This window comes from Rousettus aegyptiacus, unplaced genomic scaffold (genome assembly GCF_014176215.1).
Source record: "Rousettus aegyptiacus isolate mRouAeg1 unplaced genomic scaffold, mRouAeg1.p scaffold_m13_p_9, whole genome shotgun sequence".
Lineage (NCBI taxonomy): Eukaryota > Metazoa > Chordata > Mammalia > Chiroptera > Pteropodidae > Rousettus > Rousettus aegyptiacus.
The window spans coordinates 71,161,771-71,181,688 of record NW_023416312.1 but is presented as its reverse complement, the minus strand read 5'-3'; positions in this window follow the sequence as shown (position 1 = coordinate 71,181,688).

The window sequence follows — 19,918 nt, the reverse complement described above, 5'->3', positions numbered from 1 at the left end:
AGAAAAAGACAAATACTGCATGATTCATGTACATGTGGAATCTAAAGAACAAAATCAACAACAAAAACAGAAATAAACTTCTATATACAGAGAGTATTTTGAGGGCTACTAGATGGGTCAGGTTTGGGGGTATGGTGGAAAAAGGGCAAGGGGATAAAGAACTAAAAAGGGATAATTATAAAATAGGTATGGAGATATTAAGTGTAGCATAGGAAAATAGTTAACAATGTTGTAATAAATATGTAAGGGTGAAGAAGGGTACTAGATTTACTGGTATGCCATACAACTGAAACTAATATGTTTTTGTATGTCAACTATAATTGGAAAAAACTCATTGAATTGTATAATGTAAATACAAGCAACTAATTTTCTATTATAGCTCAATAAAGCTGGAAAAAATGTTCATAACTACATATTTATCAATGAGTACCTCAAATGGAAAAAAATTAAGTTCTCCAAACAAAGGATGGGGTGGCTGAATGGATAAGAATGCAAGACCCTTACATATGCTGCCTACAAGAGACTCACTTCAGATTAAAAGACACACATGGACTAAAAGGAAGAGTATGGAAAGAGATATTGACTTGATGGTCCTAGATGGTGTTGGGCTGATTGAGGTGTGTTGAATAGAGATGGACAGATGCCACCTGATTTAGCATACATGCATAATAAGGAACAAAATAAAAACAACAACAAAAACAAAGGCAGACTCATAGATGCAGAGGGCTACTAGATGGGAGTGGTGTTAGGGGGATGGTGAAAAAGGGCAAGGGGATTACAAAGTACAAATAGATAGTTACAAAATAGTCATGGAGATATAAAATGTACCACAGGGAAAATAGTCAAAGATGTAATAAATATGTAAGGGGGAGAGGGGTACTAGATTTAGTGGGGTGATCAGTTGAGCTCTAATCACTATGCTGTACAACTGAAACTAGTATATTATTGTATGTCAACTATAATTTTAAAAACTCATTGAATTGTACAACATAAATATTATATTACAATAAAACTGGAGAAAAATTGATAGACCGAATAAAGCCAATTACCCTCCCTAATGTGGGTGGGCCTCATCCAAGCAGCTGAAGGCATAACTAGAACAAAGAGCTGACTCTCCCCTGAATAAGAGGGAACTCCTCCTGACTGACTGACTTCAAACTGGGACATTAGTTTTTATCCTGACTTCAGACTCAAACATCAACTCTTCCTTCATCTTAAGCCTACTGGCCTTCAGACTGGAACAACATCATCAGCTCTCCTACGTCTTCATTTTGCTGAATACAGATCTTAAGACTTATCGGTCTCCATAATCATGTGAGCCAACTCCTTCTTTCTCTTTCTCACTTTGATAATCTTCCTCAGGAACACTAAGATTTATAATTTTATTTTTAAATATAGCAAGTTAGTGATTCTTTGTATTTCTTATAAATTCTGCTTGAAATATAATAATTCCTTCTTTAGCATGTCTTTTTCTAAACACATCTTATGATACTTAGCTAACAAAAAAATACAATCGATGCTTTTGATGGTCTGGAAATACTCAGCCAGACCATCAGTCATAAGGTATATTTTTTATTTTCTACACAACTGTAAATGATAGTTTTGCTAAACTTTTGCCAATGCACATCAGGGATCTCTATTTGTCTTCAGCTTTCGATTACATTTTACCCACCGTTCTTTAATCCTATATTGTTTGACAGCCTCCTGAGGTCCATAAGGCTTCCACCAATAGTCTAGGGATCATTCTAGTTTCTATCCACCATATGGTCCCACAATAAATGCCTCATATTTTTGGTTTGCCAGTATCCTCTTTCCTTGTACCAAATATGTACCTTTTCTTGATTTTGTGGGTCAAAATTTGTAACAAGTAATAGCAGGATGGCTTGCGTTTGTTCCATAATTTTGGGAACTTCATGTGGGAAGATCCAAAGGCTTGAGTGACTCAGTAATATTGGGGAGAAGAATCATGTAGAATTTTTTTTTACTTACATTTCTTGTACCTAGACTGGGAAGATTTCAAGACTAAAACTGTTGACCATACTCTTAGAGGTGATATCTCCATATGACTTAGTTATTTCAAAGAATGGAAGTTCGGGTTTATAAGACTTTTCATATAGTGGCTCAGAGCTCCTAGTGTAGTTTCTCAAAGAAAACCAAGCAGAAGCTTCATGGCTCTGTCTGATGTAGCCTGAGAAATACATAGCTCATTTCCACTACATCCTACTAGTAATCAGTGTATCATTAAGATCAACAGAGATTCAAGGGGAAGGGACATAAATTTCCACTCTAAGTGTAAAGAATGTGAAAAACTTGCTGGCTCTTTATTATATCACTGCACAAACTACAAAGGCAAGGAAGCCCATAATTTGTGAGAAATTTATAATGAGAAATATTTATGTTCTGAATATAAGGATAGAAATCTTCAAGCTTTCAATATTTATAATCTTTCAGTCATGTGTAAAGGAAGAAAATATATGTAGATCAGAGGAAATAATATAGAATCAGCACAATGTTTCTCAAACTTAGCTACACATTAGAAATATATGGGGAGCTATTAAAAATTCTGATGCCTAGGTAGCATCTCAGAACAATAAAATTAGAATCTCAGTGGGGGAGCAGTGAAAAATGAAAGCATGTAGGCATCAGTATTTCTTAAAGTTCATGAGGTAATTACATTGAATACTTAAGGTTGAAGACTGCTGACTGAGCTGATCCTGAGATTAGCCAAAAAAATCGATAATCTTCATTTTATTATTTTTACATTAAAATTACTTTTTCCAATTACAGCTGACATTCAATATTATTTTATATTGGTTTCAAGTGTACAGCATAGTGCTTAGACATTTATATAATTCACAAAGTGATCCCCTCGATTAGTGCAGTTACCACCTGTCGCTATACAGTTATATATATTATTACAATACTATTGACTATATTCTCTATGCTGTACTTTACAACCCCATGACTATTTTGTAACTACCAATTTGTAGTTCTTAATCCCTTCACCTTTTTCACCCAGCCCCCAAACTCTCTCCCACCAAGAAACCACCAGTTTGTCCTCTGTATCTTTGAGTCTGTTTTGCTTTGTTTGTTCATTTATTTTAGTTCTTTAGATTTCATGTATAAGTGAGATTATATGGTATTTTCCTTCCTCTGTTTGACTTATTTCACTTAGCATAATACCTTCCAGGTCCATCGATGTTTTTGCGAATGGTAATATTTCATTCTTTTTATAGTTAAGTAATATTCCATTGTATGTATGTACCACTTAAGTTGTGTTAATATCTTGGCTATTGTAAATAGTGCTGTAATTAACATAGAGATGCACAGATCTTTACTACTTATTGTTTCGGCTTCCTTTGGATAAATATCCAGAAGTGCAATTGCTAGGTCAAAAGGTAGATTTATTTTTAATTTTTTGATGTACCACCAGATTGTTTTTATAGTGGCTGCACTGATTTGCAATCCCACAAACAATGCATGAATGTTTCTTCCCCCCGCCCCATATCCTCACCAATATTTGTTGTTTGTTGATTTATTATGATGGCACTCTGACAAATGCTGAAGTAATGTTTCATTGTGGTTTTAATTTGCATTTCTCTGATGATTAGTGACCTTGAGCATTTTTTCATATGTCTATTGGCAATCTGTATATCTTCATTGTAGAAATGTCTATTCAAGGATGATCTTCTTTTTAATTGACTTCTAACAGCCCAACATCTCTCTAACAGCTCTAACAGCTCTCTAAAAAAATATATTGGAGAGAACCTGAAAAAAAAGTGAACCTCTAGTGGAGTCATTAGATGATGAGCCTGAAGTCCTAAGCTTCGTACCATTCCCAAAAGAATCTGAATCCAAGAAAGGAAGAACAGTAAAATATAAAGAAGCATAGTAGAAAAAAATGTTCATAGTGCCAATGTTATATTAAGCTGTAATTGATAATAATAGAGTCTTTAGTGAACTTTCATATTTTTAAACAATTGTTCTATAAGATAATCTGTATTCCCATTTAATTTTGTACTCTCAGTGTGCTGGGACAATTATGGTGCCCTGTGTGTTGGTATTTTTGTTAGATATCTATGTGCTTGTTTTTTCAGTTAGATTTTGAGTTATTTGAGGATAAGAACCATGTCTTATTAACCATTGGAGCCTAAATGCCCAGAAAATTGTAAGGCTCAATGATATTTATTACATTACTAACTGAACTGATAAACTAAGAATTCTGTTAAGATGAAGAAAAGAGGAGCATCTTTTTATAATAAATAATGTAGTTTGAGTGCTGAACATGCATATGAATACAATAAAGTAATTAGAAATGACTTGTACTTCCCTAAGCTATTTCCCCAAAAGGCCACTAATATAACATCTTAAGGTTTTGAATAATCTAGCAAAAGAAGCAATGATGATAATGAAATGATATGAAGCTATGAACAACACACACAGAGAAACATACACAAACACAGGGTCAACCGTTGAACTGTTTTACTTATGTTAGCTAAGTGTTCAGCCTAAAAGAAAGAATATTTATATGCACCTAAGAAAAATTCCTTATCCATGACTATGGTAAATGGTTTCTGCTACAGGTAGAAAAGGTACATGTTATATTACTGCCCTGGAATTTTTATTATATTGAAATTTGTAAATATGCAATAAAGACTAGGACCTAGATATGAGACTTTTTGTGATAGCATTGTATGAACAAATAACTTGCTTTTGAATGCCAGACATCATGACTTTGTTTAGGTAATATTTATCTAAGGTGAAAAAAAAATCCTCTGGGAATTCCCTATCCCATGATTTCTTGTTTTAACTTAAAATCCTTAATCCACAGAAACTCAGTTTCTCTGCACTAATCTTAAGCATTTAGATTGGGCTCTCTGACTCTGACTACGGATAAACCTTTGCCCATGTACTTATGGATGACTTTAAATTGCTATAGGATAATTGTGCCTTTAAATTCAGCACCTCCAAATGTTGGGAAATTTAATATATATTCAATATTCTTAAGAATGTTTATTTCCTAAAGATATTTTTTAAGTCTCATATAGAGAGGATGCTGATTGTGAGTTAATTCTATGTTTATGATTAGATACAACCTTAAACCAAGAAGCTTTCAAGAGTAAAGGAGCCAGGATATTTTCATGCTGAATAAAGCATCCATTTCCTTCTAATTTCTGCCTTTTTCTCACATCGTATATAAAGGATGTGCAACTGGACTTCAAACATAGCTTCAGTATTTCTAAAAGATCTGATCTTTGCTGACACTACTGAAGTACTCCAGAAATTAGAACCCAAAACTTGATTTTGCCTTTACCCTTGTTCCCTTTCAGAACCAAGAGTGCATGAGGGGGAGGGGTTCATTTCACTGGTGAACATTTATGACATAGATGTATCTCTGTGTGAATTTACAGAAACTGGGTTTTAACAAACAGGAGAATTGCTCTTGAAATCTCTCCATGTAAGCATACTATTTTCTTGGTTTCCTTTTCCATGAGTTTCTTTTTTTGTGCATGCAGAGCTTCATTATTTAAATTCAGACAGATGTATAGAGCTGAATGGTTCTTTGGAGACTTGAATGTCTACCTTTTGCTTATTCTGTGATACTCAGACATAACAGCTTAAGAAAATATCATAAATGCTCTGTCTTCATGCAGTAGCATCATGAATATTGATGTTCAGTTTCTGTTAATTTTATGGTTCTTTCTTATTTCATTTAAATGATGAGATAAGAAGATAGTCCTGCTATGATATACGTAGAATTATAGAGTGAAAGTTTGTGCATAATCCTCTCTTAGGCTCTACCTTGCCCAGGAGAGTCAATACCAGATAATAGTTTCTTTATTCTTATACTAGCTATTCTTATTCTCAAGAAGAAAAATTTCAGTATCACAGTGTTTAAATAATTTGCCCAAAATCTCACTTGCTACCTAATAAGTAACAGAACCGGCATTTGAATTCAGATCTTCCCTATGTGAAAGTAAAGTGACCTTTCTATGTCTAATACTATGTTAGCATTTTCTCAGTAAATGGAGTCTGAATAAGTAATTAACTGAAGAAACAATTGATCCCATCATGCTGATGGTCTGGATCACAGAAAAAAAAGTTAGAAAAGGCCTTACCCAGAGTTAAAAGATCCTTGGCTGCTAGGCACCTACTTCACATACCAGGGCGATACAAGCAACTACATCAACAAGGAATATATTCAAGCTCTGTGTCTTCTCCAAGATGGTAATCAAATGATATCAAAGTCACAAAGGATATAACCATATGAAAAATTAATTACTTACAATATAACTTCAAAACAGTTGAATGATTTATTCAGTAAAATGAAAATGATAGCTTTTATTAATGAGTAAAATTTGGTCGAAACCAATCAACTTTATAGGAACTTATGACTTCTAAAATAACAAACATGAAACATTTGTTTTACAAAATGTTATTTTATTCAAACAATTAGATGAAAAAAATATTTCTTTATGTACAATGTTGTATGGCAGCAAACATTTTAAGTGTTAGTACTAATTGATCCAATTGTACCACTTACCAGCCTGAGAGGCTGGTTGGGAAAAATTGTCAGGACTATGTTCTTGAACTTCAATACCATCCTAGCCACTATAACTAGTATATAAGAACATTATTTTAAGTGAAAACACTTTTAAAAGAAACTATCATACCTATCTACCCTTAACTTGTCTGAGAAAGCTACCTTTGGATTAGTACTTATTCATCTACAAATGCGGAATCTACTTTAGACAAAATCTGTTATGAAATTCCAAAAGATTACAACAGATAGAAACTCTGAAATTTCAAAGGGATTAAAGACCATGTCTTGAAGTTTCCTGGTGCAGAAAAACCTTTTGTAGGTAAGCAGGCATGAGCAACATAGAAACTGTAAAGTACTCAGAGGTTACATATAATGACAACAGATTTTCCGGAGAGAATTTAAAGGCCTAAAAGAAAATGAATGGTCTGGAGCTCAAAACATTTGGGACTCAAAGGTTAGAATCATTAAATTAGGTTGCTAATGAACCTATGAAATTATTTACTCATATTTGTCCAATAAAGTGAGTTGTGTTAAATGATTTCGAAGATCATAGCTAGATTAATATTATTGTAACTCTAAGTCTTTACAATTAAGGATCCCTTTAGGATTTAAATTGGGCATTATATCACCAAACTGGGAAAAAATAGTTGACCTACACATTTACATTTTTAAGTGTTCATTCCTTCCTGTAGTTCTTTCCATTTATCTAGGATTATTTCCCAGGCTAAAGAACTTAAATTTAGTATTTCTTGAAACACAGGTGTGTTATCAATGAATTCTTTCATCTTTTTGATTTTTTTGTTTGATAATGCCCTTATTTTCCTTTATTTTTGAAGGATACATTTCCAAAAGTGTTTCTCTGTATTTTTAAAGATATATTACATTGGCTTTTGGCTTTCATAGTTTCTGTTGAAATGTCAGTTCTCTATATTTTTGTTCTTTTAAAGGTAACATGTCATTTTTCTCTTGATGTTTTAAAGATTTTATACTCATTATTGTTTTTCAGAATTTTGACTATAATAAACCTAATATTTTCATTTGCTTTTATCTAGTTTGGAGTTTGTGAGTGTTATGATTCTGTGAGATAAGGCCTTTCATCACATTTGGAAAAATTTTGACCATTATCTATACAAAAATTGTTTCTTGCCCATTCCTACTCTTTTCTCTATTTATAGCACAATTACACATATTTTGACATATGATTATGTTCTACTTGTCCTGTGTTCTTCTTTTCCCATTCTTTGTTTTTTTTCCATAATTCGTTTCAGGTATTTTGTATTGATTTGTCTTTAAGTTTACTGCTGTATGTAGTATGCTGTTGAATTATCTAATTAATTTTTATTTTTAGATAGTTTTCAGTTTTAGAGTGTCCATTTGATTTTTTATAGATTCCAATCCTCCTTGAAAATACTCACCTTTTCTTACCTTTTCCACGTTTTTCTCTGTGTGCTTTAGTAATTCAGTGATAGTTAATTTAAAGTACTTGTCCACTAAAACAAACATATAGATCATCTGTAGGACTGCTATAGTTGTCTTATTTTCTCTGTTTGGAGGAATAACAAAATAATTTGAAAGTCATTAAAGAAAACTTTAAATATGGGTACTTATATAATGCTAATGTATATATTAAATATCATAAACATTTCAATTCTTCTGAATTTGACTTATAGATTCAGTCCAATTTTATGCAAAATTCCAATAATAATTTTTGTGGCACTGGATAAACTGATTCTAACATGTGCCTCGTGCATGCAAAAGTGTATGAACAAAAGGCTAAAGATAGATAAGACATATTTTAAAAGAGGGAATAAAATGGAAGATATGTCCTGCTATATGCCAATACTTACTAAATGTAGGTGAAGTGACACACTGCAAAGAAATAAAGTACTTGAACAGATCGGAGAACCCACAGACTAATAAAAAATAAAATATGTATATTTCCTATATGGTAGAGATATTGGTATGGCAGGTCTTTGAGTGAAGGAGAAACTATTTAATAAATAATGTTATAATAAGTGGTTTTCTATATAGAAACATGAAATTGGACTCTTACATAATCCATGCACAAAAATAACATTCACTGACAAAATGACTCAGGTGAATGCCAAAATGTAAAATTATTTTAAAAAACATAAGCAGAGTGACATCAGAAACATGGCAGAGTAAGAGATGTCCACAGAACTCTCCTCTTGAAACAATAAGCTGAACATCTAAAACTCAACAAAAAATGCCCAAACTGCACACAAGCATGTCTGAGTGTGGGATCTGCACATAAGAGGTACCACCGATCAGAACCTAGGGAGTCAGGCTGTAGACTGAGAGAAACAAAGAAGCTGCCTTTCTAAACCAGAGTTCCCTATAGGAGGAGGGGGGAAGGGAGAAGTTGAGGCAAATTCCATGAACATCCCTGACTGGGAGAGCAGTGAGCGCCATGCAGCCAGTGACAGTGCCTAGACATCAGAGTAGAAAGCAGAGAAATGGGGATGGTGGAGAGCGGGGACAGCAGAGAAACAACAGTTGATTATTACCAGTCATGGTTGCAAAACATGAAAAGCTGAACTGCAGCCCCATTCCCCAACCCAGAAGGCCTCTACCCACACATGCTCCAAGAGAGAACACGAAGGATCCCCAGAGAAATCTGAGGAAATGCTACAATGATGCCAACATTGAAAGGGACTGAGACTGAGGGTAGCTAGCATAATTACATATATACAAGAAAAAAAGGCATTATGGAGATTTTATATGAAGCAGGGATCCAAAAGGCTTACATGCCACCTACTGGAAACCAAAAGATAAATGTCTCCTTTGTAACAGGTTAAAGAAAGACCTTTATTCAGTAAATCTTTCTGGAAAAAAGCAGAATACACGTCTATTAACACACAGGCAGAGAATTAGTCCATTAAACATCATGAACAAACAAGGAGACAAGACATCTCAGAGAGAAAGAGAAAAATCTCCATAAAATAAGCTTACAGACATAGAAATATACAACTTAAATGACAAAGAATTCAGGATGGTACTTCTGAAAAACAGTGAGTTGCAAAACAAGTCATAGCAAACACTTAAAGAATTGAAAAAACAACTAAATGAGCAGAATGAATTCTTTAGCAAGGAGATTGAAACTCAAAAAAAAAAAACAACAGAATAGAACTTCTGGAGATAAAAACACACTGCAAGAAATGGAAAATGAAACAATAAGCTTAGGAAATAAAGTTGACCAAATGGAGGAAAAGATTCATAATATTGAAGACAGAAATCTAGAAATAAATCAGAAGGAAGAAGAGAGAAACTGAAGAATGAAAAATAATAAAAGAGAAATACATAACTAGCTGATACCATTAGGAGAGGAAAAATAAGATAATAGGCATTATTGAAGGGAAGAAAAGGAGTAGGGATTAGAAAGCATTTTCAGACAAATAGTTGACAAGAAATTCCCAAATCTAAGGAATGAGGTGGACTCAAAAAGACTCAACCCAAAAAGACCTTCTTCAAGTCACATTATATTAAAATTATCAAAAATTAACACAAAGAAAGAATTCTCAGAGCAACCAGGGAAAAGAAGACCATGACCTATAAAGGAAACCCCATTAGAGTATTGTCAAACGTATCAGCACAAACCTTCTAAGTCAGAAAGGAGTGAAATCAAACATTCAAATATTAAATAAAAATAACTACCACCCAAGCAAAGATCCAGCAAAGATCTCCTTTAGATATGAAGGAGAAATAAAGACCTTTCCAGACATTAAAAAGAAAAAAATGAGGGAATTCTCCACTACAAGGCCTGTATTAAAGGAAATATTGATGGGGTCACCTTAACTAAAATAAAATACCAAAAAAAAAAATAAAGTGCATAACTATAAATAAGGCAACTAGCAGGCAGATAGGAGCAGAGGAGAGCAACCCTTATTAAAAACAGGGCATTATAAACTTAAACAAAAAAAAAGATTTAATATAGCAAAATAGTAATGAACATTCAGTATACATAGGGACAAATTGAGATAACAATGACTGAAAAGGAGAGACTTAAAAGACCCAAATTGACAAAGGGGAATGGAGATAAGTTATGCACAGAAGAAAATGGACGATTGTATATATATAACCATCTTTTACATATTTGAAATGGTAAACAATATATCAAAACTTTTGGGACACAGCAAAAGTGGTCATTAGAGGAAAGTTCATATCATTACAGGCCTATCTCCAAAAACAGGAATGAGCCCAAAAAAGATCCTAATGCTTCATCTCATAAAACTAAAAGAGGAAGAACAAATGAAGGCTAAAGTCAGTGGAAGGAAAGAAATAATCAAAATTAGAGCAGAAATAAATAAAATTGGGGAAAAAATAGAAAACGCAAATGCAACAAAGAGCTGGTTCCTTGAAATGGTTGATAAAATTGACAAACCCGTGTCTAGACTCACTAAAAAAAAGAGAAAGGACACAAATAAACAAGATCAGGGATGAAAGAGGGGAAATTTCAACAGTCAGTGCAGAAATACAAAGGATCATGCAAGAATACTATGAAAAAGTAGACAACACCAAGTTTAATAACCTAAAGGAAATGGAACAGTACTTTAAAAAAATACAACCTTCTTAGACTGAATGAAGAGGAACTGGAAAATCTAAATAGACCAATCAGCATATAGAAATTGAAACAATAATCAAAATCTACCAAAAAGTAAAATATCAGGACCAGATGGTTTTACCACTGAATTAAACCAAACATTCAAAGAAAATTTAATACCTATTCTCCTCAAAGTTTTCCAAAAATTCGAAGAGGAGGCAATACTTCCTAAGTCATTTTATTAGGTCTGTATTACTCTGATGCCAAAACCTGGTAAAGATAACACAAGTAAACAAAACTAAAGACCAATATCACTCATGAAAACAAATTCAAAAATCCTATATAAGATACTAATGAACCAAATACAACAATATATTTAAAAGATTGTATATCACGATCAAGTGGGTTTTATCCCAGAGGTACAGAGATGGTTCGACAGATGCAAATCAATTAATGTAATACATCACATAAACAAATTAAAAATGAGAATCGTGTGATCATATCAATAGATGCAGAAAAAGCCTTCGACAAAATACAGCATCCTTTTATAATCAAAACACTTAACCAAATCACTATAGAAGGAAAATACCTTAACATAATAAAGGCCATTTATGCCAAACCCTCAGCCAATATTATATTTAATGGTGAAAACTGAAAACCTTCCCTCTAAGATCAGAAACAAGGCAAGGCTGTTTCTATTGTCACTGTTATTCAATATAACCTTGGAGGACCTAGTGAGTGCAATCGGGCAAGAGGAAAATATAAAAGACATACAAATAGGAAACAAAGAAGTCAAACTGTCACTATTTGCAGATGACATAATTCTCTATATAGAATACCCTAAAAATCCCACAAGAACACTACTAGAAACAAAAAGCAAATAAAGTTGCCGAATATAAAATCAATGTTCAAAGATCCATTGCATTCCTATACTCTAATAATGAAGTGTCAGAAAAAGAAGTGGAAAAAATAATTCCTTTGGCAATTACAACAAAAAGGATAAAATACATAGGAATAAATCTAATGAAACATGTGAATGACCTAAGTAATGAAAAGCATAAGACCTTATTAAAAGAAATTAAAGAAGCTACAAAGGAATTGAAAGATATACTGTGTTCTTTGATTGGAAGAATCAACAGTTAAAATGACTTTATTACCTAAAACAATATACATATTTAATGCGATCCTCATCAAAACCCCATCAGCATATTTTTTACAGAAATAGAACAAGAAATTATCAAATGTGTATGGAAACACACACACAAAAAAAACGAATTGCCAAAACCATACTGAGAAAAAAGACTGAAGCTACAGGTGTCCTTGTGCCTGACTTTAAATCATACTACAAAGCGACTATAATCAAAACAGCATGGTGTTGGCAGAAAAAAAAACACACGCACACAAACCAGTGGAACAAAATCAAAAGTCCATAAGTAACCCCATATTTATATGTGGAAATAATTTTGAAAAGAAAGCCAGAAACATACAGTGGAGTAAGGTAAGCCACTTCTATAAATGGTGCTGGAAACTGCAAAGCTACCTGCAAAAGCATGAATCTAAAGTGCTGTCTACAACCACACACCAAAATTAACTCAAAATCGATTAAGGACCTGAATATAAGACCTGAAACAATAAAATGCATAGAAAAAAAACTTAGGAACTAAACTCAAGGTCCTTGGACTTAAAGGGGATTTTCTGAATTTGACCTCAAAGGCAAGGGAAGAAGAAACAAAAATAAATGAATGGGACTACATCAAACTAAGAATCTCTACATAGCAAAAGAAACCATCAACAAGTTAAGGAGACAACCAATGCCTCTGATAATGGCCTAATATCCAAATTATTCAAAGAACTCATACAACTCACTAACAATAAAAAAAAATCCAATCAAAAAATGGGCAGAGGACCTGAAATGACACTTCTCCCAAAGCAATACAAATGCCCAACAAACATGTGAAAAGATGCTCAACTTCACTAGCTATTAGGGAAATGCAAATCAAAACCACAATGAGATATCATCTCACACCTGTTAAAATAGCTATAATCAACAGGACAAGCTATAACAAATGTTGCAGAGGATGTAGAGAAAAAGGAACCCTCATACACTTCTGTTGGGACTGTGAATTGGTACTTCTACTATTTAAAACAGTATAGAGGTTTCTCAAAAAAAACTAAGAATTGATCGACCATATGATCCAGCAATCCCTCTACTGTGTATTTACCCCAAAGTTTTGAAAACCCATATCTAAAAAGATATTTGCACACCGATGTTCATATCGGCATTATTCATGGTGACCAGAAAATGCCAGCAACTGAAATGCCCTATGATAGATGATTGGCTAAAGAAGCTGTGGTACATATATACAATGGACTATTACTCAGCCATAAGAAGAGATGAAATATAGCCATTTGCAACAACATGGACGGAATTCATGATAATTATGCTAAGCGAAATAAGCCAGACAGAAAAAAGGTGAAAATCACATAAAATCATTTATATGTGGGATATAAACCTAAAAGCGACAAATGAACAGGACAAATGGAGACTCATGGACATGGACAATAGACTAGTGGTTTCCAGAGGGTAAGTGGGAGGGGAGAGATAGGGGGTTAAAAGGGGTCAAATATGTTGTGACAGAAAGAATAACTATGATAGGTAAACACACAATGTAAATGTATGTATGCCTTACTGTTAAAATGTAAAACTGAAGCTTACCATATTTTGTTAATAATGTCACCATAAAAAAATTATTAATTTAAAAAATTTATGAACTTGGTCTTATTCTAAGAATAACTAATTTTCATCTATAAATAAATAAAATTACTTTTTTTAAACAAATTCCCTTCTCATCACATTAAGAGACATGCTCCCAATAATATTGTATGTTTACTTGTAAGTTTTGGTAATATAGTTGCATTATTTTAATCAGTTGAATACTAATAATCATAATAAAAACAGTCCCAAAGGCTCAGAGTCTTACAGTCACAGGAAATAAACATTTTGTACAATGTGAGTTTAGGTATGTTTTTATGATAGATATTAAGATGTGATGATCAATGATTTTTAAGAATAAAAATAGATTACAGTAAGACACAATTCTATGGAGTTAGAATGAAAATAAAAGTTCAAGAGAAAAACATGTGGTATAAAATTTGTGACTACCTAAAGGACTTTGTTCATATATCTTTTAAATGGATAATGGTGGATATTGAACTGCTATAGTATTGAGTTCCAAATAATACCTTTAAAAGAGGAATGTAACAATTTTATTTTTATATATCAATATCTTTAATATGCCAGAAATTACACCATTTCCAATATTTAAACTTTCATACATCTTGCCATAAAAAGTTGTTAAGTGTTAACTTTAAGATGTATTATGGGACATATAGTTTTTCCGAAATTCTTTTAAAAGCTGTGCAAGTAAAAACATTTGAAAACTACTGTCATAGGCAGAGAATCAAGTAGGGGCTGTTTAAGCCTACCTGCAGCTTCAGGGTTCTTGCGAGCTACCAAGGATGAAGCAAACTGGAGCCATTATGTTACTAATTTATTCACTTTGCAAGCCAGAAACAGGGACTCTTCCTAGGCCAAACACGGAACCATTTTTCCCCTCTCACTTTTCCAGTCTCTTCCTTTATCCCCCTCTTTCCTACATGCACCTTCACTCCCATTCAGTTCTCTTTTAGCTAGCTTTGCCTCCCGTATCTTAACTCAAACTTTCATCAGGGCTTCTCACCTCCCATTGCCTAAATACAAATACTCCTATAATTAAGGAGAGGATAAAATCAAAAGAGCTCTAAGTTTATTTGATCGGATGTCAAAAGAGAGAGGTTTAATACAAACAGCTGCTGTGTCATCTGCTGAGGGCTCATAGCTGCCCCTCTTCTCTGGAGAACTGCCTTGGGCTGATAGGAGCTGCCCACCAAGAAGTTTACACCCCAGTCTGGAAGCAGCATTTTACCTGATTAACTGATTAACTGATTCAAAAAGCTGTTCCCTAGTCTCAACAGGGAGCAACACTGCTGTGAGGTTTATGCTCAAGAATCTTCTACCACAGATCAAGTCAGTTTGGGGCTGTCCTTCCCAGCTCTAAAACCAAGCACACAAGTCTCCTCCTTGTTAATATGTTCTATCAGGCATCTTTCCCCCAAACGGACCAGTTTTGAATACATTGAAAATTTGTTGAGGTAAATTCCTCCTCCCAATGCCAGCTCCTATGATCTCATGTAGTAGCTGGTGTCTTAGAGACCTCTGTAGATATTTAGCCCTTCACCACCTGATGTCACTTTCGAGTATAGATTCAAAAGACCTTAAACTCAGGGAACCTAGAGCATAGGGGAAAATCCATTGCTTGTGAAAAAATCTTTTATTAATTAATTTATTCAAAACTGTGTATTGTGTACTTAGTATGTGTCAGAGGCTATTCTGGGCACTTAGGAAAGATACACCAGTGTCAGCACCGAACTGATGGAGAAGGGAAGGTTTTGGTGGTGAGACACCCAGTTGGAAGAACCCATGAGGGGCCACCATGAGAATGAAATGGCAGGCACCAACTTTATAGCAGGAAGCATGATTCTATTGTGGGAAGCAAGTTTCTGCTCCCTAGGGGACCACATGGGCTACACATGTATCAGTACAATAGTGGAATTCTGCCACATAGGCGTGATACAATAAGCTGAATCATGCTTACATGAGTTAGGCACAGGCGCGCTACTACATTAATGTAACATTCTAAATCTGGTGTCCTGGATAACAGCCATACCTGGGACCAGCCAGGCCTGGGACCCATAACCAGTTAACAAAATAGAGATCCTTGCCCTCATGGATCCCACCCCCCTGGTGGATTCTAGCAGGAGGGAAACAATGAACATGCTAAGTAAGTAATTATGTATTGGAAGGAAATGAGTGCTATAGAAAAATAAAAGATAGAGCAGGGTAAGAGCTTGGGAGCTCCAAGGGTAGGCAGTAGAAGGAAAGGACTGAAGTTTTAAAATAAGGTCATCAGATGAAATTAATGAAAAAGAGTAAAATTGCCATTCACAGCATTTTTTCTGTTTCCTCAATTAATTTGCATCTCCTATCCTGATGATTGTGAATTACAGAAGCACAGACCTTCTGTTATCTGCTATCATATGCTCTTTATTCTTCACAATTTTTCTATCACAGAATCATCCCATAAAATACTGGACATTTCCCATTAATTTAAAATGTTTATTCTCTACTTGTATTTTCATCATGAATATATGGATCTTGTGACACTTCCAACACTTTATCTTGCACTTATGATGATGTAGGACTAGAGATGCCAAATTTAGCAAGTATATATAAATTTAACTAGGAATGTCAGAGAAACGACAATTTATATAAGCATGTCCAACACAATATATGAGACATAGTTATACTTATTATTTATATTGCATATAAACATATATTTAGACATAGGGAAGAGTTACACTATATTTATATTTTAAATGACTTGTTTTTTATATAAAACTCCAATTTAACTAGGTGTCCTATATTTGTGTGGCAATCCTATGCAGGATTTGACTTGAATTCATCAAGATTGATTGAATGTCCATCATGAGCAGTTCTCAAAGTGTGATCATGAGCCTAGTAGCATCAGCATTACCTGGGAACTTCCTATGAATGCAAATTCTTGAGCTCACCTCAGGCAAACTGAATGAATCAGAAACTCTGGGCTTGGGGCACAGGAATCTGTTTTAACAAGCCCACCAGGTGATTCTGATGTATACTAAAGTTTGAAAAAGACCGATATAGAAAGTTCTGTTAGTGTCTCGCCTAGATCTCACCAGAGCACCCATCATGCAGCTGCTAAAGAGTTGGCTGCTGAAGCATTACGGCTGTCCCCCTTTCTCTGGGGAATTGCCCTCAGCTGTCAGAGCTGCAACAGGGCAGCTGCGTCCAAGGTTGGGGATGGCCCATTACTTTTGAGTCAGTGAAAGAGGTATAAAAGCCTGTCTTCCTGACAAAAATGTGGACAGCTCTGCAGTGTGCTTTATGTTCCAGACCCACAACTCCGTATGTCAGACCAAGGCAAGACTTTATTTGAGACAACATCTTTTCCTGGTACTTTTTCCTTCTCTGCGCTGCTTCTCTCACTCACAGGTGTTTCCTAAAGTATTACCTCAACACAACATCTGCAACCAAATTCCTGCTTCTGCAGAATCTGACCTTATAAGGATGGAGCTAAAAGTGTTCATAAAATACTCTAAACACAGCAAATTCAGCAAGCCAACTAAATAACAAGACCGAACATATAACCACTGATGTTCTTTGGAGACAAGAAAAAACTGCTGCAATATTTTAAGCATTGTGTTTTCTCCTTATTTATTTTTTTGTCATTCAACTTTATTTTATATTAGTTTCAGCTGCACAGCATAGTGGTTATAGACATTTATATAATTTACAGTGTGATCCCCTCAATTAGTCTAGTACCCACTTGGCACTATACATAGTCATGACGATATTATGGACTATATAATCTATGCTGTACATTGCATTCCTGTGATTATTTTTAATAACCAATTTGTACTTATTAATCCCTTTTCCTCTTTCACCAAGCCCCCGACCCCCCATCTGCTGTGAACATAGGGCTGCATAGATATCTTTACAAATTATTGTTTTGGTTTTCTTTGGATAAATACCCAGAAGTGCAATTGCTGGGTCAAAAGGTGGTTCTATTTTTAATTTTTTGAAGAACATCCAGACTGTTTTCCATTGTGGCTGCACCAACTTGAAATCCCACCAATAGTGCATAAGGGTTCCCTTTCTTTCAGATCCTCTCCAACACTTGATTTTTATTTATTTATGATAGCCATTCTGACAGGTGTGAGGTGACATATCATTGTGGTATTAATTTGCATTTCCCTGATGATTAGTGACATTAAGCATCTTTTCGTATATCTATCAGCCAACTTTGTTTCCTCTTTGGAGAAAGATGTATTCAGGTCATCTCCCCATTTTTCAATTGAATTTTTAGTTTTTATTTTTTGCTGTTGAGATGCATGAGAGCTTTATAAATTTTGGAAATTAACCCCTTATCGGATGTATCATTAGCAAATATCTTCTCTCATTCAGTAGGTTGTCTTTGTGCTTTGTTGATGGTGTTTTTTGCTTACAAAAGCTTTTTTTAGTTTGATGTAGCCCCATATGTTTATTTTTTCTTTCATTTCCCTGTCCCAAGAAGATACATCAGAAAAAAATATTACTAAGAGAAATGCCAGAGAGTTTACTGCCTATGTTTTCTACTAGAAGTTTTATAGTTTCAGGTCTTACATTTAAGTCTTTAATCCATTATGAGTTTATTCTTGCATAAAGTATAAGAAGGTGGTCCAATTTCAATTTTTGTCTCTTTCTTTCTTTCTTTCTTTCTTTCTTTCTTTCTTTCTTTCTTTCTTTCTTTCTTTCTTATGATGACTCATTTTTTTTTAAATTAAAGGCCAGGCATTATAGATAATGTGATATCTTTCAATAAAGAGGTTATTTATTTTTAATATTTTTATTTTTTAATTATAGTTGATATACAGTATTATATTAGTTTCAAGTGTAAAACATAGTGATTAGACATCTATATAATACACGAAGTAATCAGCCTAATAAATCTAGTTCCCATCTGAAATCATACATAGGTATTACAATATTGTTGACTATATTCCTTGTACTGTAATTTGTATTTCAATGAATATTTTGTAACTACCTTTTTGTACTTCTTAATCCTTTTCCACTTTTTTACCTACTTCTCCAACACCCCCCCAATCCAGTAACCCTCAAAATGTTCTCTGTATCTGTGAGTTTGTTTCTGTTCTTTTTTTATTTGTTTATTTTAGTCTTTAGATTACATATGTATGTCAGAGAGTTTACTGCCTATGTTTTCTACTAGGAGTTTTATAGTTTCGGGTCTTACATTTAAGTCTTTAATCCATTTCGAGTTTATTCTTGCATAAAGTATAAGAAGGTGGTCCAATTTCAATTTTTGTCTCTTTCTTTCATATGGCATTTGTCTTTCTCTATCTGACTTACTCCACTCAGCACAATACCCTCTAGGTCCATCATGAAATATCTTTTTCTATCCTTTACTTTCAGTGTGTATGTGTCTTTTATTCTGAAGTGAGTCTCTTGTAGGCAACATATGCAAAGGTCTTGTTTTCTTATTCTTTCAGCCACCCTGTCTTTTGATTACAACATTTAATTCTTTTTTCATTTGAAGTACTTATGGATAGATATGTAGATATTGACATTTTTATTCATATTTTTGATTCATATTTTTTCTTATTCTTAAAAAAGTCCCTCCAACATTTCTTATAACACTGGCTTCGTAGTGATAAACTCCTTTAGTTATTTCTTGCCTGAGAAGCTCTTTATCTGTCTTTCAATTCTAAGTGATAGTTTTGCTGGCTAGAGTAATCTCGGTTGCAGAACCTTAGTTTTCATCACTTTAAATGTTTTGTGCCAAGCCATTCTGGCCTGCAAATTTTCTGTTGAGAAATCAGCTGACAGTCTTATGGGAGCTCCCTTGTAGGTAACTAACTGATTTTCTCTTGCTGCTTTTAAGATTCTCTGTTTTAACCTTTGTCATTTTAGCTATGATGTGTCTTGGTGTGGGTCTCTTTGGGTTCATCTGTTTTGAAATCTCTGCACTTCCTAGCCTTACATGTTTATTTCTTTCACCGTTTAGGAAAGGTTTCAGTCATTATTTCTTGAAATAGGTTTTCAATTCTTTGCTTTCTCTCTCTTCTCTTTCTGGTACCCCTATGATGTGAATGTCGGTATGCTTGATATTATCCCAGAG